This window comes from Erythrolamprus reginae, chromosome 2 (assembly GCF_031021105.1).
Source record: "Erythrolamprus reginae isolate rEryReg1 chromosome 2, rEryReg1.hap1, whole genome shotgun sequence".
NCBI classification, from domain to species: domain Eukaryota; kingdom Metazoa; phylum Chordata; class Lepidosauria; order Squamata; family Dipsadidae; genus Erythrolamprus; species Erythrolamprus reginae.
In genome coordinates this window covers 100,844,695-100,869,267 of record NC_091951.1, presented here as the reverse complement: position 1 = coordinate 100,869,267, position 24,573 = coordinate 100,844,695, and the positions used below count along the sequence as shown (strand labels likewise).

General features: G+C 44.0%; 1 protein-coding gene across 1 annotated transcript in view; it reads right to left on the bottom strand.

The window, feature by feature from the left end:
* The window catches only part of GPRIN1 (G protein regulated inducer of neurite outgrowth 1), a 32,224-nt gene extending 7,998 nt beyond the window's left edge, over positions 1-24,226 (bottom strand). Inside the window, exon 1 of the mRNA XM_070738966.1 lies at positions 24,065-24,226. The gene's annotated coding sequence lies outside the window, so the exon portion shown is untranslated. The remainder of the gene's footprint in view (positions 1-24,064) is intronic.
* Between the last annotated feature and the right edge of the window lie 347 nt (positions 24,227-24,573).

Below are 24,573 nucleotides of genomic sequence, written 5' to 3'. Positions count from 1 at the left end.
CAGGACAACTTGGTGCATTAAGTTCAAATAAGAAAGAAAGGAACCATGGAAGCCTCAGGGAATTGTCCAAGATTTTAAGTGCAATAGGTAATGTTGAGTGGAAAGGAAACAGACATGTTTCTCCATCACTCCGCAGTCTGCATTGGCTGCCGATCAGTTTCCGGTCACAATTCAAAGTGTTGGTTATGACCTTTAAAGCCCTTCATGGCACTGGACCAGAATATCTCCGAGACCGCCTCCTGCCGCACGAATCCCAGCGACCAATTAGGTCCCACAGAGTGGGCCTTCTCCGGGTCCCGTCAACTAAGCAATGTCGGTTGGCGGGCCCCAGGGGAAGAACCTTCTCTGTGGCGGCACCGGCCCTCTGGAACCAACTCCCCCCGGAGATTAGAACTGCCCCTACTCTTCCTGCCTTCCGTAAACTTCTTAAAACCCACCTTTGCCGTCAGGCATGGGGGAATTGAAACATCTCCCCCTGGGCACGTTTAATTTATATATGGTATGCTTGTGTGTGTGTCTGTTAGTATATGGGTTTTTTTAAATCTTTACAATTTTAAATTGTTTGATTACTTATGATTTGTTTCTACATGTTGTGAGCCGCCCCGAGTCTTCGGAGAGGGGCAGCATACAAATCCAAGTAATAAATAAATAAATAAAATAAATAAAAATAAATGGGCAAATATTTAAGGAAAGAGGAATGCATTGCCTGTCACCCCCTCTGCCTTGGTGAAAAAGATTGCTTCCCCGAATAGAACCAGAGAAGCAGACTGACTGGTGTAACAATACCAGAGTACAGTGTTCCCTCGATTTTTGCAGGAGATGCGTTCCAAGACTGCCCGCGAAAGTCGAATTTCTGCGAAGTAGAGATGCAGAAGTAAACACACTATTTTTGGCACACTTTAAAGTGCAATTTCCCATTCCCTTAGCAACCATTTAGATTATTACTCACCATGTTTATTTATTAAAGTTTATTTTTAAAAATTATTTATTAAAGGCAGATGAAAGTTTGGCGATGACATATGATGTCATTGGGCAAGAAAAACTGTGGTATGGGGGAAAAAACCGTGAAGTATTTTTTAATTAATATTTTTGAAAAACCGTGGTATAGACTTTTCGCGAAGTTCGAACCCGCGAAAATCAAGGGAACACTGTAATTCCAAATTTCCTGAATCAATCAGTCAAGCCATCCTCTTCTCCCCCTTCTTCTTTCTCGGGCTTCTAAAAGAATGGTGCTTCCATCCTCCATCCCTTCTCCAAATGTGCACTTTGAGGCTGAAGCTGCTACAGTCCAAGACTTCACTCTGGGGCGCTGTAGTAGAAAGGCTCAGCTGGAGCTTTTCATTACATTTCCCAAATCTGCACTCTCCGAAGAACGAAATGCACCCGGCAAGCCCCGGGTAAAATGTCGACGCTTTGAACCAGCAATCTATGACCAAGCCAATAAGGGGGAAGTCATTGGCAAGGCGAGCCCTGTCAGGGCTTTTGGTAATGTGTGTGCACATGTACAAGAATAGCCTTCTCTCAATGCTTCTTACAACACACATAAACACTGCAACGAGAATCGCGATAGCACAACTCTGGAAAAATGACCAGACCCCAACGGAAGACTTAATTATAGATAAGATCTATACATGCTTGGAGATGGACGAACTCACTAACTCAATCAAGAGAAACAAAATCATGGAATCAAAACGAACATGGCAAAAATGGCATGAATGGGTTCAAAAGAGAATATAGAAACAATCTAATAAGAAGCAATAGTACAATGGAAACAATCTACAGCTACCTTGTAAAAAGTTTTATTTACCAGTTATTGAATGTACTTTTTATTAGAATATAAAAGTATGAAATATAATGTATATAATGGAATGTAACAGGTAAAAATCTAAGATAAGAATTTTAATAGAGATGGTTTATAATCTGTAAAACAGAATAATGTGTGATTTGAATTATATGTGAAAACTCAATAAAGAAATTTAAACTAAAAAAAGAGAGAAAAGAATAGCCTTCTCTCTCCACTATGATTGCTTTTATAAAAGAAAGTATATAGAGGCTCCAAGCCATCCCCAGATAAAGTGCTGGGTCAGGCATAGGGCTGTGGGTGAAGAAATGGACTAGACACAGTGTTTATGGCCAGCCACAAAATTTGCTGTTGGATGGAAAGGTAGCTGTGGTATATTCAAGGATCTGCATTGTGGCAAAGTTGGAGAAGCATCATAAGCATCCTGGTGATGCATTTATGGGACAATGCTGCAAGTCTGGGTTTTTTTTCCTGATTCCTACCATCTACTAGACAGACAAGACTCAGTAAAACTGGCAAAGGGAATCGGGGCTGAAATTCCCCCAAACTTAATGCTTGGATGGTGGTTTCACCTTCCTCAGGCTCCAAAGGCTCCCTGGAGTTGGGGAAGGGTAAAAACAACCTCCCCATCCTCCTGGAGGCTCTCTGGAAGCCAAAAACACCCTCCCAGAGCTCTGTGTGAGCCAAAAATCAGCTGGGCAGCACACACATGCACACTGGAGCTGAACTAGGGCAACAGCTCGTGTGTCAGTAGATATGGATCCGCATGCCACCTGTGGCACTCATAGGTTCGCCATCACTGTACTAAGCAGACAACTCAGTAAAACTGGCAAAGGGAATCGGGGCTGAAATTCTCCCCAAATTAATGCTTGGATGGTGTTGTGGTCAGCTCTGCCCCAGCTCCTGCCCCAAGGAATGTGGAGGTGGATGTGGGGTAGACATCCACATGCCGCAGGTCTGTTTTGCTCCCAGTTGAATCTGCCAACGAAGTCTCCTCTGACCAAGGAAGCGTGAGTGACAGGGAAGAGGAGAGTTTGGCAGACAGCCCAGGAGGAGATCAGTCATCTGTATCATCCCTGGATTCTGAATAAGAATTAATGACACATCCACGCATGCGTAGAGTGATGCATAGGAGACAACAGCTGAAGGATTATTACAAGAGAAAATGAGGCCACCTGTGGTTGGGTGGGGCTGCTGTAATTAGTGCTATAGATAAAAGTGCAGCCTGGTGTTTTAGCCTCATGGCAGTTTATCTGATTCATTGTTTCGTCAACATCGTGGTTTTTGCTCTTCAGGATTGTGTGCGTGGACTCTGGACTTTAGAATTCGACTCAATTTCCCAGTTATTGGGTGAGCAATTGGACTGCATTTAACCTGTGCCTTGTGTGTACCAGAAAATCCCTCTGACATTTAAAAAGGGAGCTGTTTCTGTTTTTCTGTTTATAAAAACTTTTGGGTTTTCCTTTTATCGTGTGGTGTGTGTCTTCCTGGACTAATTACCCTGTAATTACGGGTGGTTTAGACACGCCTGCAGAACAGATGGTGGCTGCCTCCTCTCAGGGTCATTCACAATTATGACAGCAATGAAGCAACTTTGTGGTGAGTCCTAGCATTTATGTTCTTCGTAGGTCTGCAAATAAAGTATAGGCAACTGAAGTAAGGTTTGTAACCACAGTTGCAGTTTCACTCAGCATCGTTGTTTAATGACCAGATTGCTGGTCCCAACTGTGGTGAGTAAATGGAGACTAACCTATAGTCTAGTCCAGTGATTGCGAACCTTTTTTTCCTCGAGTACTGAAAGAGCATGTGCAAGCGCTATTGTGCATGTGCAAGTGCCCACACCTATGATTCAATGCCTGGGGAGGGCAAAAACAGCTACCCCTACCCCCCCGGAAGCCGGAAATGACCTGTTTCCCAACTTCTGATGGGCCCAGTAGGCTCGTGTTTCACCTTCTTCAGGCTCTAAAGGCTCCCTGGAGCCATGGTAGGGTAAAAACACCCTCCAGAGACTCTGGAAGCCAAAAATGCCCTCCCAGAGTGTCTGTGTGAGCCAAAAATCAGCTGGCCAGCATACAGTTTATACATGGTATGTTTGTGTGTATGTTTGCTTTTAATAATGGGATTTTTAGTGTTTTTTAAATTATTATATTTGTTCTTACATTGTCTTTGTTATTGTTGTGAGCCGCCCCGAGTCTACGGAGAGGGGCGGCATACAAATCTAATAAATAATAATAATAATAATAATAATAATAATAATAATAATAATAATAATAATACACGTGCATGCTGGAGCTGGCAAGGGAAATGTGCAAAGGAGTGTTTCTGGTATTCTTTCTTAACCCCCTGTACTGCAGCGGTTGTATGTTTCAATCTAGGTGCCCTGGGAAGGGTACGGAGGGCTGAACACTTTGCTCTCTGGATCAGAATGGAGCAGCCAGGAACTTTCTGAGCCACCACCCAACTGCAAGGATTTTTCTTCCTACAGCCCCATTTTTAACACAATATTTCTTTTGCCAGCTGCTTTTGTGCAGATTTGATCCCATTCTGTCAGTATGCAGATCAAAAGAATCCCGAATCCCTTGCATAATTCTGGTAGCTGATAAGAATATCCCAAGTTTTAACTCTTCTTAGACAAATGTTGATAAAACAGCATCTTCATCTGGATGTACATCAGATATAGCCTGCATGGCTAGAGAACTATGGGAGTCAGGATTCCCATACCAAGTCCAGCATTCTGGAGGATACACAGGTTGGGTAATGTTGACCTAAGCAGATAAGGAGATGCCGTTTACAATCTGTGTAAATTCATTTCTGCCCATCTGCAATTAAATCCACTTCCATAAAATGAAGCCACAAGATCACAGGAAAGAATTCATAAGCAGTGTGTTTTTAAGCAGGATGCAACTCCAATTAGCTTTGCCAGCATCATTTGGGGACCCCTCAGCAGGGAATCAACAGCCATGAACATCTTCTATTTAGGTAGTAATTGGGGCAGAGTTGGATGCTGCTTCCTTTGAAGGGAGAACCAACAAGGTTGCAGAGATCAAAGAGATTCTCTATTAAAATAAAAATGTCACAAAGCCTGAGATCTCAGCCAGCAGCAACATTGGCAGAATGAGTTCAAAACAGCGCAGCAATGTCATTTTCATCCCCAGCATTATTTAAAGATGCCAAATAAGACATGTATACCCTGCCCTATTTATACATGCACATCATATTGATTTCAACTGATGTCAGTATGAAACTGCGATTTCATTTAATTTTAGAAGATAGCTTTCAATGAATAGTGTTTATCAGGCTGATAGACAGACAGACAGATAATCGAGAGAGATAGAGATAGACAGATAAAGTAGTATCATTTAATCATATAAAAGGAAAACAAAATGGGGGCCCTGCTAGAAATGCCAAGCTTTTTGTGTATCTATAAACCCAACCGATATCTGATATGTAAATTCCTATCTTGTGTGTGATTCCCCTCACTCCCCTCGGCATTTTAAGAGACTATTAGCCTACATTTTCAGAGCTGTAAAATGAAATCAGAGAGAGTGAGAAGAGACAGAGAGACATGAGTGACAGAGAGAGAGAGAGAGAGAGAGAAAGAGAGAGAGGGTGATAGGGAGATATAGATAAAAAAACAGATGAGAGAAAGAAAAAGATGAGAGGGAGGAGGGGGAGAGAGGGAGTCAGAGAAAAAGAGAGATGAGAGAGAGAGAGAGAAAGAAAGATAGACAGAGAGAGAGAGTAAGAGGGATGAGGGAGATACCTATTTCCTATAGGAAACAAAACACAGGGAATAGGCGTTGATTGCTTACCTGAACGCCTCTTCTCGTACGGTGAGCGGGTACAGCAGTCACATGGGTTGCTCATGTCCAATCCGGTGGAACTGAGCCTAGTGTTAAAAAAGCTTGCTGGATCCGCCCCTTCCCCAGAATTCGCGAATCCATAGACTAGGCTCAGCTGTGAAGCTCTGTAGTGTTCAACTCTCATTGTTAGAGGAAGAAAGGTTATAGGAAGGTAAAGAAGACACATACAAGGGCGGGAAGTGACTGCTGTACCCGCTCACCGTACGAGAAGAGGCGTTCAGGTAAGCAATCAACGCCTATTCTCCGTACTGAAGGAGCGGGTCCAGCAGTCACATGGGACATACCCAATAGATGGTCCCTAGGGTGGGATTAGATTGCTATCGTGAGAGATAACGGATTGGAGTACCCTTCTGCCGAAGGCAGCGTCCGCTGAAGCGTAAGAGTCAATCTTGTAGTGCCTGATGAAGGAATTTGGCGAGGCCCAAGTGGCTGCTTTGCAGACCTCCTCCAACGGGGCTTGAGTCGCCCAAGCGGCCGAGGTGGCTGCGCTCCTGGTGGAATGCGCTGTGATGTTCCTTGGAACTGAAAGGGAGGCCAACTCGTAGGCCTTAGATATAGTCCCTCTGATCCAACGGCCAATCACTGTTGAAGACACTTTGGTACCCATGACTCTGGGGTGATAGGCTATAAAAAGTGCTTCTGACCTCCGAAAGGGTCCTGTGCGTTGGATATAGATCCTCAGCGCTCTGATGAGGTCCAGGGTGTGCCATCTAATTGCCAAGGAATGGTCCCGTTGGAGACAGAAGGAAGGTAAGACAATATCCTGGGTTCTGTGGAACATGGAACTGACCTTGGGTAAGAAGGTGGGGTCCAGTCGCAAGACTACCTTGTCCTGATGAAATTGGCAGAGGTCCTGCCTGATTGAGAGGGAAGCCAGCTCCGAAATGCGTCGGGCAGAGGTAATAGCCACCAGGAATGCTACTTTAAAGGATAGGTACCTGAGGGACGCCGATTTTAGGGGTTCGTATGGTGCCTGCGTGAGGGAATGGAGAACCCGAGGCAAATCCCAGGATGGATACCTGTGGACCTTGGAAGGTCTGAGGTTGGCTATACCCTTGAGGAATTCCTGAACTTCTGGAAAGGAACGGAGAGACTGTCTGCGGGCCCCCGCTAGGACAGAGGAAATGGCCGCCAGATGACGCCGGAGGGTGCTGGTGGAAAGTCCTTGATGGAAACCCTGCATAAGGAAGGAAATGATCCTGTGAATGGGGATGCACAGGGGAGAGAGGCCTTCCTGTAGACACCACTGGTGAAACTTGGACCACGTATGGTCGTAGATTCGATTGGTCGAACCCCTTCTGGCCTTTAAAATGACCTCCACTGTATCGGGGTCGTGACCACGCAGTTCTAAGTCTCTCCTGATAACAGCCAGGCGGTGAGGTGGAACCACTCCGGGTCTGGATGGAATGAGGCCCCCTGCCGCAGCATATCCCCCGAAACGGGGAGTCGCCAAGGGTCCTGGACGGACAACTGTTGGAGATCCGCGAACCAGGGCCGGCGGGGCCAATGAGGGGCGATTAGGATTACTCGGGCCCTCTCGGTGAGGACTTTGTGAATCACGTCCGGGAGAATTGGAATTGGAGGGAATGCGTAAAGTAGGCCTGGAGGCCATGGGCTCCGGAGGGCATTGATTGCTTCCGCTCCCGGGGATGGAAATCTGGAAAAAAAGCGAGGGAGTTGGGCGTTCGCATTGGTCGCGAAGAGATCCAGAACTGGTAGGCCGAATCTGAGGCTGATTTGATGGAACAGGTCTTGATGGAGATTCCACTCTCCTGGGTCTATCGTTGTTCGAGATAGCCAATCCGCCTGGACGTTGAGGCTCCCCGAGATGTGGTCGGCTAGGAGCGACCGCAGATGTTTTTCCGCCCAAAGGCCTAACTTGAGGGCCTCCCTCATGAGGGCCTTGGATCTCGTGCCCCCCTGTCTGCAGATGTGGCTTTTTGTGGCAATGTTGTCGGTGAGAATGAGAACGTGCCGGTTGGGAATGCGAGGAGAGAAATGCTTCAGAGCCAGGGATACGGCTCTTAACTCTAGCCAATTGATTGGCTTGGAAGCTTCCTCCGGGGACCACGTGCCCTGGGCTATCATCCCCTGGGCGTGGGCGCCCCATCCCGATAGACTGGCATCTGTGGTGATGACAAATTGATCCGGGCACCTGAACGGGGATCCTTTGTCCATGGCCGGAGACTTCCACCACTTGAAGGATCTGCGAACGATTGGTGGGATGACAATGCGACGACTTGAGTTGCTGTGCCCCGATCTCTGAAAGGGTAATAGGAGCCACTGTAGTTCCCTAGCATGAAGGCGAGCCCAAGGAATGATGCCTATGCATGACACCATCTTCCCCAAAAGGGAAGACAGGGTTACTATGGAAACTGAAGGTTGAGATAAAATGCATGAAATTAACTCCCCTATACTGATTTTTCTCTCAGGAGAGAGAAAGACCTGGGAGGATTCTGAATTAATAACGGATCCCAGGTGTAAAATGGATGTGGAAGGTTGGAGATGACTTTTGTCAAAGTTGATGGAAAATCCATGGTCCTGTAGAACTGACATGGTGACAGAAAGGTCTGTTTTCACTTTCTCTAGGGAGTTCCCATGAACCAAAATATCATCAAGGTAACATAAAATATGGATGGGTGACGCCCGGATATAGGCCGCCAGGGACCCCAAGAGCTTTGTAAAGACCCGAGGGGCCGAGGAAAGGCCAAATGGCATCGCCCTATACTGGAAATGCCTGCCCTGAAAAGAGAAACGTAAAAATTTTCTGTGGCATTTGGCTATAGGAATATGGAGGTAGGCCTCAGTGAGGTCTAAAGAGACCATGAAATCACCCGGGTGGATGGCGGCCAAAATGGATGATAAGGAGTGCATCTTAAACTTCCTATATTTGATGAATAGGTTCAGCTTCTTTAAATCCAAAATAGCTCTCCAACCTCCGGAGGATTTTGGAACCATAAATAGGATGGAATAAAAACCTAGGCCCTTCTGACCGGGGGGAACCGGTTGAATGGCTCTGATGGACAATAAGTGGGAAATGGCCTCCTCCATACGGTTACAATCTGAGGAGGACCTGGGAGAAGGGCAGGAAATAAAACGTTTAGGGGGGGGAGAAGTAAATTCTAAAAGAAGGCCTTTTTGAACTGTGTCAATGACCCAGGGGTCCTTGGAGGTGAGACGCCAATTAGAGGCGAAATAGGCTAGGCGGCCACCTATGGGAATCGAGGAAAAACTACCATCTAGGTTTTTTTGAAGCCCTGTTAGAGGACGCTCCCCTTTGGAAGCGAAAACCTCTGCCCCTGGAGTTCCTACCTTGGGAACGAAAGCGGGGGGAATACTGACCTGGAGTTCTCTGATAGGAAGCCGCTTGATCTTGTTGACGCCCTGGGCGACGAAAGGACTGCGTTTTGGTGGCCTTTTTGGTGGTTGGACCCAATACTTTCTTCTTGTCCGTGGTTTCCGTGAGGAGTGGATCCAGAAGATCCCCGAAAAGAAGGTCGCGCTTTAAGGGTCCCAGAGATAACTGCCACTTCTGACGTACTCCTGCTTGCCAAGGGCGAAGCCATAGGAGTCTTCTTGCCGTTGTAGAAGCTGCAATAGACTTAGCAGAAAATCTAGTAGATTGTAAAGTGGCATCAGCCACGTACTGAGCAGCTGCAAATACCTTGTTGAAGTCTTGTTGACCTCTCAAGTCATCGGGAGGAATATGCTGTTGAAGTTGGCGAAGCCACAGAAGCATGGCTCTGGAGAAAAAGGAAGCCGCTGCAGAACTTTTAATGGCCCAGGAATCTGCGGTGAATCCTCTTTTGAGCATCTGTTCAATCCGCTTGTCCTCTGGGCGGAGGACTTCCTCTGCTTCGCCTGGCACAGCAGCCGCCGAGTGAAGGATCTTGACAGGTTCATCCGGTTTAGGAAAGGACAGGAGCTCCTCATAGGAAGAGGAGAGTTTGTACAACTTTTTGTCCTTGGTTGTGGGATTAAGCCCAGAGGCTGGGAAATCCCACTGCTTAAGTAAGGCATCTTTAAACAATTTAGGCATAGGAATTACCTCGTTATCCTCCTGTTCCTCTGTGAAGTAAGGTAAATTCTCCTCCGGGGGATCAGTGGATGTGGAGGCCTGTTTCTCCTGGGCCGCCAATCCCGTAGAAATTCTAGCTTTGAGGAGGAAAGATTTGAACAATTGAGAGGGAAAAATAGTAATTGGAGAAGGAACCTTTATTTGGGATTCCTCATCATCTGAGAGGCCTTGAAAGGGATCCTCATCCTCCTCCATATCCTCATATTCGTCCTGAGAGGAATCTGATTCATCCTGAATAGGAGCTCTAACCGTTGGGGAAGAACCCAAGGGGCGGGAGGGACGAGGAGGTGGAGGAGGTAAGGGGAGCGCATTGATGGTAGAGAGTTTAGCATCAATGGCCTTGGATAACACAGAAAAAATAGATTGGAATTCAGGAGGTAAACTAGAAATATCAGCAGGAATGGCAGAAGAATCCCTGAAGGCCTGGGAGGATCCTGGCTGGGGGGAATCTTCAATAATATCTGGTTCCTCTGGACCTATTCCCCATAGGTTAGGTTGGGGTCTGTCTAGGTTTGGCTCATCCAGAGATAACACAGTGACCCCAGAAGAAGGCAGATTAGAAGCCTCTGGGGGGTCATGACTAATGAGTACTTGGGCCTGTACTTTCAAACGCTTTGCTGATTTGTCATGGATTTTTTGTAGGGCTAGGTCCCTTCTCTTCTCAGCCCTGGTGACTTTGGTCGAGGGGCGGGCCCCTGAAGAAGAGAAGGTCGAGGCCTGGGGGATACTGGTAATCTCATCGCCTGTAGGCCTGGCCTCTCTGGGACCTTGAGTGGTGCCTCTCTTGGGAAAAGTAGCCATAGTCTGACAATTAACAGAAGACAAGGCTGAGCCAAATAACTGAATAATTAGGGAGAAGAATTTCAAAGACTTCCCAAGAGGAATGGATCCTGCTCCGAGGCCTCGGAGCTGCTGAGACTTGAGGGCAATCTGGGCAAACCCAGAGTTCGTGTCCCCAAATACAGCGTGGCCAGCCTCCCTAAACTTTAATTAAAGTAACCAAGGCACTCTGGTTGGAGGCTTAGCCGGTGGAGAATTAAGCCTGAGCGTCCCAAAGCCCACTCCGGGATCCGAGCGGTGGACTGAGGCCTACGCGGCTGGCAGAAGGCCAACACGAGAGGCCTAAATTAAAAAAAGGGCGCGAAGGCCTTCGCGCCGAAAAATCGCTCCGTAATAGAATTCTTAAAGGGGAAGCGATCGACTAAGTCCAGGAGACTAGAAACAAGCGTCTCACTCCGCAGGAGGTATTTCTTAAGCCCTTTAACAATAGTACTATAAATAAATCAATGAAGCAATACTTGCACCAAGACCTCCAGGCCAAAGGATTAAAGGAATCCACAAGCGGCAGCGGGGATCGTAAACGGCAAAACAGCCGTGGGAAAACGAAACCGCAACTTCTCCCAAGGAAAAAAGCCGAGCCGCAAACGGCTGGCGCTATTAGTGCAAGTAAACAAATAAGGATAAACAATTCTTACTACTTTTGAAGGAAAGATCGAAGGGAAGGTGTTAGAATGTTGAACGAGCTATCACAATACAACCGCAGGATATGCGAACTGAGCGAATTCTGGGGAAGGGGCGGATCCAGCAAGCTTTTTTAACACTAGGCTCAGTTCCACCGGATTGGACATGAGCAACCCATGTGACTGCTGGACCCGCTCCTTCAGTACGGAGAACCACAAAACCTGGGTCGGTGTAGCTAGGGGGGTTGTCATGTGACTGGGTGGGAATGAGTGATGTTGAGTTGGCCACACCTACCCAGATTTTGTGGCTTCCGTTGTTTTGTTTTCTGTGGAAAACTGGCCCAAGTGGCTCTTTAAGTGTTTAAGGTTGCAGACCCCTGGGCCAGGCTTACTCACCAGTAGAGGTGACTACAGCTGTAAGCTTAGCTACATTATAGTAAAATAAAAAGTAATTCTACCAAAGATAATTACTAAGGCTTTTAAAACAAAAGTTATAAGAGATGATATAAGAGTTGATCCTTATCCTAATATTAAAATAATTCAAATAATCAATACTGATGAACAATACCATTAATATGATACCATAACAAACCATTTTATTTTTATTCAATTCCTACCCACCCCAAGAAATTGTGACAGCCTACTGAATTTCCACTACTCTCATTAAAACCTGGGAGGTAGGCAAGCTATTAACTTGCGGAATGTCACCAGATGGGAGGTATTCTCATTTTAAATCTTCCCAGTCCTAAACCAACACTATCTAAACCAGGAGTGTCAAACTTGCGTTGTCATGTTGTGGGCGTAGCCAGCACATGACGCATTCGGCCAGTGGGCCACAAGTTTGACAGCCCTGATCTAAACAGTCCACACACACACAACCTACATTTGTAACATGTGGGCAAGACAAAATGTTTGCAGTTCTCCCCAAGCACTATGGGCAAGCTGCCCTTGCTGATAACTGGCGCCACAATGACCATTTTAAAAGGCAAATGGCTATTAATATGTGGCATTCTTGAAATAACGGATCATACTCAAAGAGCAGGTGTTTCTCTAATAGTATCTGACGGGTCAGTTGAACAATGTGTCAAACAACCCTAGTTTCTAAATATGCCACATCATTTAAAAATGACCCAGCGTTCATCTATTGCTTGCTCTAAAGCTCAAATAGACAAGGCAACATTCACACAACTAGCAACTTTATGAATGGTGGTTTCTTAAAAGTAAAGAACTGGAAAAAGAATTCTGATGTAGATCTGACACCCTAGCAGAGCAAGGTTTGTTTTTCTTTTTTTTAAAAACTTCCATTTTATGCCTTACTTAAATTTACTCTTGAGACTTGCTACTAAAAGTTAACTGAAACTATCTCTATCTTGAGCATCCAGTTCTCTACACTATTTTTTTCCTTTTCTCTCTTGTGAATACCTCAAAATGCAAATAAATTAATACATTTTAAAACAGGACAAGTTGATATCAGGGTAGCATGACGTTTGGGGAAAGAGAAAGCCACCCCGAGTCTTCAGAGAAGGACGGCATAGAAATCTAATAAATAATAATAATAATAATAATAAAATGACTCATATCCATTTGTCTTAACACACACAAATAATCAGGATATACAGCAAAGAAAGGCAGGACCAGCTGGACCGGATAATGGTGGGTTATACCAACATTACAGAGCATTAAAATTCATACTTGCCTTGTTATTTAACACAGAAAAAAGTAAAACTAAATATTTAACTACCGGTATATTATCTTCAATTACGACTAAAATGTTTTCAGCCAACTGTATTTCTGGACAATGCCAATAAATGACAATGTCATAAAATGTCATTGTCATAAAAAGGGACAAAACTCACTTAAGAAATTATCAACTAACAAGAGAAATGTTGGGCTCAGTTATGGTCATAAGTTGAGGACTACCTATAGTATACACCTAGCAGTGTGTGTGGGCCTTAGCAGTCTGAAAGCATGCCAGTGCAAATAGATGAATAGGTACCACTTTGGTGGAAAGGCAAAGTTTTCCAGGCATCTTGGGCATATACTCATGCTGGCCGCATTACCATGGAAATTATCTTTGGACGATGCTGGCTCTGATGGCCAAGAAACAGAGATGAGTACCATGCCTGAGTCAGACACAAGACTGGACAGAGAAACTTTTACCTTTACCACTCACAGTCTGCCTAGTAAAGCCTCTGTTATTATTTTAAGGCAGACAGAAAGGACTTCAAAGCAAAAACAACCAAGAAAGTTGCTTTTTCCACACCTCCCAAATATTGTACCCTTGTGCCTACCGAAATATTGTTCATATGACACATTTTTCAGTGACTAGAAACCATTTATCAGTTAGATGAACTTTCTAGATGTGTAAACTCACTGGACCATAACTGAAGTCAGGCTGGATTTAGATAAAATACTCCACTACAACACCCACCCGCCCAAATTTGTGTTTCGGTGTGTGTTGTGCAAACACCACTGTCTTTTCGGTGGATCTCCCAAATGCAGCAATCCCAGCCTTGCTAAAATAAAAAAAAGCCCTGCTGTGATTGAAGCCTAAGATAGAGGCTATGCTTCTCATTCTCCCTGTATGGAGATCAGATGCATGGGACAAAAATGTCAGAAACAGCTTGTAAAGAGAAAGCTTTTATAGGACAGTTTCTTCTCTCTTTCAAAATATTCCCAAAAAATAAAAATGTAGAAACATTATTTTCCTGTAATGTAATGATCTATAGCCGATTTCCATTGGTTTGTAATGCTGTCTTATAGATGCTATCTTGAGAGGAAATCTCATTGAATTCGGTTCAGAAAACTGCACTGAAGATCATGTGTGTATGAAGCATCACCACCAGATGGCCAGAAATGAAAGTTTTACAAAAGTCTATTTTTCAACGCAGGCTACAAGCTATGCAGAGATTGTAGGAGAGCACCAATCATCCATGAAATTTGTGAGCTTGATCTGCTACCTATCTCGTCCCAATTCAAATAGTATAATCTGCAACTTTTGGGGGGGAAATGAGTAACATTTGCACCTCCTCACAACAAGTCCCATATTCCTCTTTGGTTTGTTGGGTGAGTAAACAGAGAGAGCAATTCAAATCCAGCAAGTGAGAGGCAGAGGAAGAAGAAGAAGAAAAGCTAAAAAGGGAAGAGACTGCTGACAGATTGCTAACTGCTGCTAACTACACCCTGTGGAACGTTTTGCCCGTTGTATGGGACTGGGGCATTGCTTGGCGAGGCAGCTACAAGGAACTTCTAAGGCAAACAGTCCTCCAGAGAGCAAGCTCACGGAATAAGCAAGCAGGGAAAGCAAGAAAGAATTTGGTAAGGAAATTCATGAGAGGAGTTCAGAGGAAGACACCATTTTGTTTGTCGTACATAGAGGAACAAAGGGATGGAGAAACGGCTTTAATGAGTTCCTGAGGATGTTCCAGGCATGCTTTCATCTCTGAAGAGAATAACTTATCTACCTGCTACAAGTTTAAGCTGACACTTTGGAAGAGAAAATGGTTATAGGCTATAAAATGACTCTCACTCGGTATCTTTTACTGAAGTTTATTTCTGACAGGAACACTAACGAGCGTGGTTACTGTTAACACTATACGCGAGATAGCGAGAGAGCGTAATACAGTGTTTCTCTTATTTATACTCTTACAGCCCGGCAACAGGAAACTTTTGACAAGGATACAATTCTGGCGCCAAAACCCAGGAGCCAATCAGAACAAGGCAAACAGTTTTTTTTCTAACTTGGTGCAATATGCTTAGCAACTCTGCTTATACATAACAGGCTATGCCACTGATAGCGAACCTATGAAACAGGTGCCACAGGTGGCACACAGAACCATATCTGCTAGCAGACGAATTGTTGCCCTAGCTCAGCTCCAACCTGCATGTGAGCGCTGGCCAGCTGATTTTTGGCTCGCACAGAGGCCCTGGGAGGGCGTTTTTGGGTTCCAGAGAGCCTCTGGAGGGATGGGGGAGAATGTTTTTACCCTCCCCTGGCTATAGGGAACCCTTTGGAGCCTGGGGAGGGTGAAACAAGAGCCTACTGGGCCCACCAGAAGTTGGGAAACAGGCCATTTCCAGCCTCCAAAGGGCTTCCAGGGGGTGGGGAAAGCTGTTTTAGCCTTCCTCAGGCATTGAATTATTATCGTTATCGTTATCATTATTGCATGTCAGGCACCTGAAGCTGTGCACTCAGTGTGCTGAGAGCGGCAAAATGGGCCTGTTTTGGACACAAGGGACCTGTTCCATGGAGAGAGGTTTTTCCACAGATCAAAGGGGGCGTGGTTTTGTGTGCTGCCTGCACTCCGCGGATGGGGTTTTATTTGTTTGCGCGGCTTGGTTTCTGGCATGCCAAGGATAGGTGCCAGTCCACGGACTGGGGGTTGGGGACCCCTGCTCTCCAGCCTTTACAAATGGAAGGATTTCTGCCTCTGATCTGAGGGGAAAAAAGCAACGCTGAAGGGATCACCACATTCAGGATTGCTGAGACTGTGATGCAACATCTAGAAGGAATAATTCTCACGCCTCCAATTTAAAATATGACTCTTCGATGTAGTCAAACTTCCATCATAATAAAAAAAAATTGATGAGAAAGACACATGAGAAACAGAAACAGAAATTTATCAGAGAAGGAGGAAAGAAAAACACACCACCTTTCCTGGATATTCCACATTTGTAGAAGATGGGATGGCAAATCTGAGACCAAGTTCACAAAAAACGCTCAAACTAACCGAGTGCCTCACTATCAATAACATGAGAAGTTTTCTGAAAATTATTTAAGCACACTGCAATAACAAAAACTTCTAGTAACCTGGAATGTCAAAAATAGAAAACAAACCACCTATACAGCATCTTTCTATGTAACAGATACCCATGCTTTATCAAAACGTTCCTGACTACATGAATGACCCCAACAACCTATGAAAAGGATAATGCTCCTCTACAGTATATCAAAAACATCTCCAAGACAACCAACAATCTATTACAACTACCTTCTATCACACTATAAGACGAACCAACAATATCCCTCCTAATTACTTAAAGCAAAAATTGAGCAAAGGTTCAATAACCAAAGGAAACGAGAGCAAGAGTCATCTACAACAAGGGTCCCCAACCCCAGGTCTGTGGACCGGCACTGGGCTGTGGCATGCCAAAACCCAGGATGCACAAACAATGAAGTCCCATCCATGTGATTCAGGCAGCATGAGCATAGCCACCCCAAGTCTTCGTAGAAGGGTGGCATACAAATCTAATTACTACTACTACTACTACTACTACTACTACTAATAATAATAATAATAATAATAATAAACCATGCTTCCTCTAGTCGCTGGTGCACAAAAGTTGGGGGGCCGGTGATCCATGAGTTCATAGTTGGCTTTTTAAAAGTTGTACTTGGGTATCCTATTATTAAGGGGATTCTTGCAATAGTGTAGATTGAGGCTGAAGTCTATCGTGCTGTGGTTGCTGTTGGAAAAGGATTCTTTTTCTTTTATTTGTAGTCCATAAATTGTGCTTTGGCTGTTGCAGAATATGAGGTCAAGGTAGTTGTTGAGTCTAAAAGAGGACGATGAAAATATTTACTGACCCCTCACATCCTGGACACAAACTGTTTCAACTCCTACCCTCAAAACACCGCTACAGAGCACTGCACACCAAGACAACTAGACACAAGAATATTTTCCCCGAAGGCCATCACTCTACTAAACAAATAATTCCCTCAACATTATCAAACTTTTTACTAAGTCTGCACTTCTATATTAATTTTTTTCTCATCATTCCCATCATCCTTTTCCTCCCATTTAGGACTGTATGACTGTAACTTGTTGCTTATATCCTGTGATTTTTATTAATATTGATTGTTTTTTCATCGCTTATTTGACCCCCTATGACAATCATTAAGTGTTGTACCTCATGATTCTTGACAAATCTATGTTTTCTTTTATGTACACTGAGAGCATATGCACCAAGACAAATTCCTTGTGTGTCCAATCACACTTTGCCAATAAAGAATTCTATTCTATTCTATTCTATTCTTGTTTGTTACTAGTTGGCCGAGTCCTAGATTGGTATCAGCATTGTATACAGTTGTATGGATGGATTCAGTTGTGCATTCGTTTAGGGTCCAGTTAATGAGAGGTAGATTGAGGTCTCCAAGAAAGATAAGGGGGTATGGGCAGTGAGGTTAATTTGTTCGCATGTGTGATGTCATAGTCTGGGGCCCTGTAACAAAGTAGAAAGCGAAGTGTGGTATTTAAGGCAGATCACAGACAATGGTTTCAGGAAGGGTGAGATCATGTGTAACTTGGACATGTTTTAGGTTTAGTGGGTCTTTGACTGCGGAGCCACCATATTCTTCTTCCTGGATACTTAGTATTCTCTGAAGAATGGGATAATGTTCTGGTTGACAGAAAACATGGTAAGAGGAAGCTGATTACTAGAAGCAGCCAAAAAAAATAACAATTGAGAATTCCCACTAATATGGAATGGAAAAAGTATTTTAGTGCTAGAAAAATGTAAGGATGTTTGCCAATAATTTGACCCAAAATGTATTCTTTAACCTGTCCGATACAACAAAAATGGGCTTAAAGACCCAAAGGAGCTTTTTTCAGGAGGTAACTGGACTTTCTTGTACCCCACCATCCAGTCAAAGATGAAGAAGTCTCTTGGATGAGAAGCGAAAGGTTTTCAAAAGGAAAAAAAGCCTCTTTTGGGACAACCATGAGTTGGATGATAACTGAAAATCAGGCTATTTTGAAAATTGACTTAAAATCAATAGGATACAAGAATGATATTGACATTAAGATGTTATATAGTACCTACAAATGAAATTGTCTTAGGTTTTATTAATAAAAATGGATATATAAATAATAAATTAAAAGAGTGATTTGGATTTTAAGTCAGAAAAGGGACTTGGACAAATTTATCACTTTGGTTTTAGAAAAATACCATTGGTATGTTTTAATTTTGCTGAGAAAAAGAAAACAGAGAAGAAATCAGCTTTTGGGACATTATTTAAAAAGTAATAATCAAGACCTTTAAAACTAAAACAAATCTTTTAAAAAGTTTGCTTATTCAATCAAGGTTAAGCTGTATATGATCCTCTTTTTTCTAACAGCTTTTAATGTTAACTAGGCCTGAATGATAATGCTTTAAAGATTTGTTTATAGCTGTGGGAAGAAGAGAATTTTGTTCTATTTTGGTATTAAAACTGACAGGAGATGATAGCAAGAGATTGATTTGTGGGACATCATTTGAAGAGATTAAAAAATAATAATTTGCTATTTCTAATAGATCTTCATTGAATTTTTCTTGGTTAAGTTTCAATGATGAAGTTTTAAAGATTGTTTATAGATCAGAAAAATATTGTTTTTATTTGTATTTATTCGTTTGTGTAACTGCAAACACTGATGGTGATATATACAATTCTCTGCCAGGTTATTAGGTATATGATCTGTGAGTACAGTATTTTAAAAAGAAATGCACTGCTTAACAGGAACAGCATGACTTTATCAAAATTAAGTCGTGTCAAATCAATCTGATCTCTTCTTTTATAGAGTAACCAATTTAATTGTCCAAGGCAATATGGTCGATAATCACCTTTTCTCTGACCAGGCCGCAGTTGTAATTGAGGTCTGCCAGCAGCAGTCAGAAGGAAAGCATTGTGCAAACTATGAATTAGTTAAACTGACAACTGATTCCCTTTATCCATGAAATAAAACCTTTAGGATACTCACGCCTTCCTTTCCAGCTATTATTTTAAAGAGGATGGCGGTAGATCTGGCTGGTAAATCACCTCTGGTCTATCCCTTGCGAGTAGTAGATGAAACCAGGCCAATCAGACTAAAAGTGTTTGCTCCTGAACGGTTTTATCTGTAGCTAAAAGGTATTCATAGTATGATTTAAATAATTTACCAGTTTTTCAAAGAGATACAAATATAAACAGACAGGTTTCCCTAGAACAACAACAACAAAAATGAAGACAGCTAAGGGATGTGTGTACGTGGATGTTTTTTCCTGTTGAATCATTTCATGTCGAATATTTCTGTCGAATCGTCTTCCTTCCTTTTTCATTATCAGCAAAAAAATGTTACACACACACATACATACACATGCATACATACATACACATACATTTCAGTGCCAAGCTGAGAACAGGTGCAAATCAATTGCTGGTCCCTGTGGCACATGCATGGCTGAGTATGCAATTTCTTTCTCACTACTACTTAAATTTGTCTACGATTCTTTGTACACTTTCAATGCTCAGCTGCTCACACAGAGAACTATGAACAATGGATTCAGTGCTTATAGCAAACAGGTTGCTGCCTTCATGACCAGAAGCTACCAGCCAGGTAACCTGCTCAGAGGCTTTCATTTATCCTTTGCATGTTTATCCTTTCAAGTATCTGTTGAATGACAAGAACAGCAAGCTGCAGCTTCTACGAGTAGCGAATGGTTGAGCTGGCACTAAAGCTACATCAACACCAGCCATTAGCAGTTGGCTTCAGTAGAAAACCTGAACTATGACTATGCGAATCAACTCCAAAGCAAAAGCCATAAGTATATCTAGAATCAGATTAGAGCCTGGAACCTCCTGATGCTTTGAATTGCAACCTCTTCAGAACATAGTCAGCTGGGTCACAGATTGGAACTCCTTGAGGTTGTTCACAACTTCTAAGTACTAAGCTGCATAGCCTCAAATTAGTTTATAAAAGGAAATAACATTCAAGGCCTCTAAAAATTATGCATTATTATTTGTCAGCCACTCCTCCTCCCACATTTGTTTGCCTCAACTAGCCTAAAGCTTCCTGTTTATTTGATATCATAGTAATATTGATGGGTCCCGTCAACAAAACAATGTCGTTTGGCGGGGCCCAGGGGAAGAGCCTTCTCTGTGGCGGCCCCGGCCCTCTGGAACCAACTCCCCCCCCCGGAGATTAGAATTGCCCCCACCCTCCTTGCCTTTTGTAAACTCATTAAAACCCACCTCTGTCGTCAAGCGTGGGGGAACTGAGACATCTCCTCCTGCCTATTTAGTCCAAGTGCATGATATGACTGTATGTATGTTTTTTATATTGTGGTTCCTTGCTTTTAGATTTTTAAATGTATAATTGCTATCTTAGATTTTAATTATTAGATTTGTCAGTATATATTGTTTTTGTCACTGTTGTGAGCCGCCCCGAGTCTGCGGAGAGGGGCGGCATACAAATCTAATAAATAATAATAATAATAATAATAATAATAATAATAATAATAATAATAATAATATTAAGGCTATGCCATGATCAGGACCAAAGTGAAGAAGATTATTTGGAGCATATGGATGTCTCATCTGTTGGCACCTTCATAAATAAAATGTGCTTTTCATTGGGCTTGCATAGCAACAATCACACATGTCTATGATTTTTTTTTAAGCGCGGTAATTGCTGGCAAGCATGACTTGAGTATCCCATGTGATTTGAATTACTTTTTTCTCCCTCTCTTCTGAATTGTTACATAGCTCAAATCTTGGTCATTTATTAGGACTGAAGCTAATGAACTCTTTTGACATTCTGACATTAAAGATGCTGGCACATTTTCTATCCTCCAGAGCTTAAACTCAGTGTCTTTCTTTCTTTCTTTCTTTCTTTCTTTCTTTCTTTCTTTCTTTCTTTATTTATTTATATATTTATGTATTTATTTATTTATTTATTTATTAGATTAGATTAGATTAGATTTGTATGTCGCCCCCTCTCTCTTCTTCCTACCCTTACTGCTTAGTAGAACCCTTCCTTATTCTTTGTATGGTGAATAAGGTTCTCAGAATTCCTGGCCTGGGAATTTCCAGCTCCCCAAGTAACTCTCACCCCTGTGGTCCTGAGTTGTTGCTCAACAACTCTCAATATCCCTTATCGTTGGTTAATACTGGCCAAGATTGCTGAGAGTTGTAGATCAGTCACACTGGTAGGGTCATAGAGTTCAACGTCTCATCACATTAAAACTAATCAAGACTGTAGTCATAACAAAACAAAAAATTATTTAGAAAAATAATAAGAACCCTGAACTAAAACCGAAAAAATCAAAACCCTAACTGGGGAAAACCCAAATGAGATCTAAATGTTAACCATAGGAACAGGATGCAGGATACTGGTAGAAGGAGAATGGAAACTCTTCAGAATTGCAGTGGTAGGAAGTTAAATGGAATATTCCAGTGGAAGATGAAAATACTGATTGTAAGCCTGAAGAGGAAACATATTGCACGGATGTAATCTAATAATCAAGAACAAAGTTTCTTTCTCTGCAGAGTTTGCACATTTCCTTAAGAAACAGGCCCAGCCACACATCTGATATTAAAGCCTGACTTCAAGGAAGGTTTAAACTTCAGCCAAGCAATGTTGCGCATGTGTTTCCTTCTGAAAAGATGCCAGCTGTGAGGGTTCCCCTTCGCAAGCCAGCTGCAGAGACCACAAAAAAGTCCTTTGCTACCATTAACCCACAGTCTCTCCTCAACTCTTATCCAGTCCCAGTAAAGCTGCTTTGTTTAGTGGCACATCTGCAGCACATCTGCAAGAAGCCTTGTGTTACTTAGCTATAACCATTCCACAGGAGAACAAACACATTGGATAAAAGCAAAAACCACTTACTGCACAAGTTTAATTTCAAATTTTACTTGTTGCACGAAAACCTCAAGAGGAGTAGAAGGAGGTTTGAACAAGTTGCTTCATCCCAAAGGAGTACAGGTACAGCAGTGGTTTAATGCCATATTGTCTTGGGTGGGCCAAGCTGGCTTGGGATTCTTAAAACTTATTTATCACATTTTTACATTGCCCACCACACCTAAGTGACTCTGGGCTAGGTTCCCAGTGCATATGCAGGGCATCCTGTTAGGCTGGGATGATTGACATCAATTTTTCAGAACACCCCCCCCCCTCCCCAACACCACCAATGTTCCTTTTCTTGAGGTTCTGGGGACTGAATCTGATATTTCTTTGCAGGCAAAAAATATGCTTTTCCTTGTAGCTACCTTAGCTTCAATTCTCCATCTACAACAAGCATTTCTCAAGATTTTACTGAACAGTTTCTGGCATCCCTCATACTACTACCATAGGTCATACTATCAGGAAATTCAGTATTATTTGTAGAAGCATTGGTTCTTTTCTCCTTGATTTATGGTAATAATCATAATCAGCTAATCGTGGTTTTTTCTCCTAGCCAGCTAATCATGCCCCCCCCCCTCAGGAATTCTAAGATAAAAACCCACAAATAGGAAAATGAACACAAGAACAAAGGGCCACAATCTGAGGTTAGTTGGGGAAAAGATCAGAAGCCACATGAGAAAATATTATTTTACTGAAAGAGTAGTAGATAAATGCTTGGAATAAACTTCCAGCAGACGTGGTTGGTAAATCCACCGGATGGATGGATGGATGGATGGATGGATGGATGGATGGATGGATGGATGGATAGATAGATAGATAGATAGATAGATAGATAGATAGATAGATAGATAGATAGATCATCAATCTTCTATGTTTCTATGTTTCTAAATAAATTTCTTTCTGAATGGACACAGCACCCACTATGGAATCCTTAATACTGTGTGTGGCCTTTTTATGGTTTCAAACCTGTAGATTCACATTCAGATTCCGTATCCACATTTCATAAGCAACCTCTCCTCTTCCATGCGCCTTATTTACTCACATGCATCCACATACAAGCCAAAGACACCCCCTTCTCAAAGCCCCAAATCAACAGTCCGAAAAGCAAAATCCAGCTGGCGAAGGGAATTCAGCGAAGCGAACAACAGTCAAGTCAACATCCCTGCCTGGAGGATGGATGTCAGGCGGAGAGCTAAGAAGCCCGACGGACCCCATCGCTTACTCGCGGGTGGTACCTGAGAAGGCAAAAGCGGGGCTTCGGAGCCAACGACGGCTCGCGGGGCAAGGCAAACACCACGATTCGGCGAAGAGCCCGGAGTGGCGGCGGTGGAATGAGATCGGCAGGGATCCGTCGCCTCGGAAACCGAACGGGCGATCCGGAGGGAAATCGATGAATGGAACCCAACACCGCCGAACAAGCGGGGTTTGTGTGTGTGTGTGGAGGGGGAATCCACACTCCTTTGATCCACGCAGCCTATCGGCGGGGAGCGCACAAACACATCTTCCAGCTACCTATGTGTATCTACACCCAGCGAGGGCAGTCTCGCACACGGATCGGGAAGAAAAACCTACACGTAATGTTATGCAGCCCACGCGGATTATTTTACCCGCGGGCAAAACACACGCGAGCGCGCGCGGGTACCGTGAATTTAACACACACACACATACACGCATAGACACACACACACACACACACCCAAAGCCTAAATACGCGTCTGCCTACCCGGAGGTAACTCGCGTTTCCAATACGGCGTCCTAAAGCGCGTCCGACGGGCAGCGGCACCAATGCAAACCCCACTTTCCACACGCGCGCACAGACACGCGTGGCCGCCGCGCATCTCCAACTATTTTAACGGGAGGAGGGGAAAGGGAGGGGGGGTGTCTTCCACCCACCCGATTGCGCTCCCGCCAGCCGCGCACGCGGATCTTCTTAAACGCGCAACGGCGGAGAGGATCCGATCGGGACCGATTATGCCCACGCCATATTCCAGGCCACTTTCTCCAGATAACCTGTAGGAGTGGAGGATCGGGAGCGAGGATCCTCGATTCCTCCTCCCCCCGCCCAAATCTCCCCTCCTGCCTGCCCCGAGGGATGATGGCTGGACCGGGTCTCCGAACAAAGCCACAGCTCGGCTACAAGCCGCACGTGTGTTCCTTCCACTGCCGCCGCCTCTTCCCTCGCGTTAGGCAGAGCGCGCTAGGCGCTTCCCAAGTCCATCGCTCACCTGCCTTGGACCCGGAGGAGAGCTTCTCCTCTCCCGGTGTGTGTGTGTGTGTCTGTCAGTCAATCAGGCGTGGCGTCGACTCGGCGTCCCGTCGGAAAGATATGTTGTTTTTTTAACTTGCCGAAATCTCGAGCTGACCCAGGTGCGGCGGGATGGGTCTCCTTCTTGTCCCGCACACAACCGTTCCTGGCGCTGCCGGCGACGAGTGTGTGAGGCTAGGAGCATGCGTGGAAGAACCAGGCGTTTGGTTTCTGGGAGGAAGGGGAAGGGAAGAAGGAGGGAGGGAGAGACTGCTCAGGCGTTTGAACATGGAGGTGCATTACCCTCGCATGAGAAGGAGCAGGAGGAGAGACTGGGCCCTTCCGCATATCCCCAGGAGCCGGTCTAGGAGGCTAAGACAACGGGGTGGATTTTCCTCAAGCCCTTCTCTACTTAAGCTGGCAGCACCATTAGCCCCCTAAAGCAGGCCTGAAAAATGGATTTCCCTTCTCTTCCCCTCCCCCTCCCCA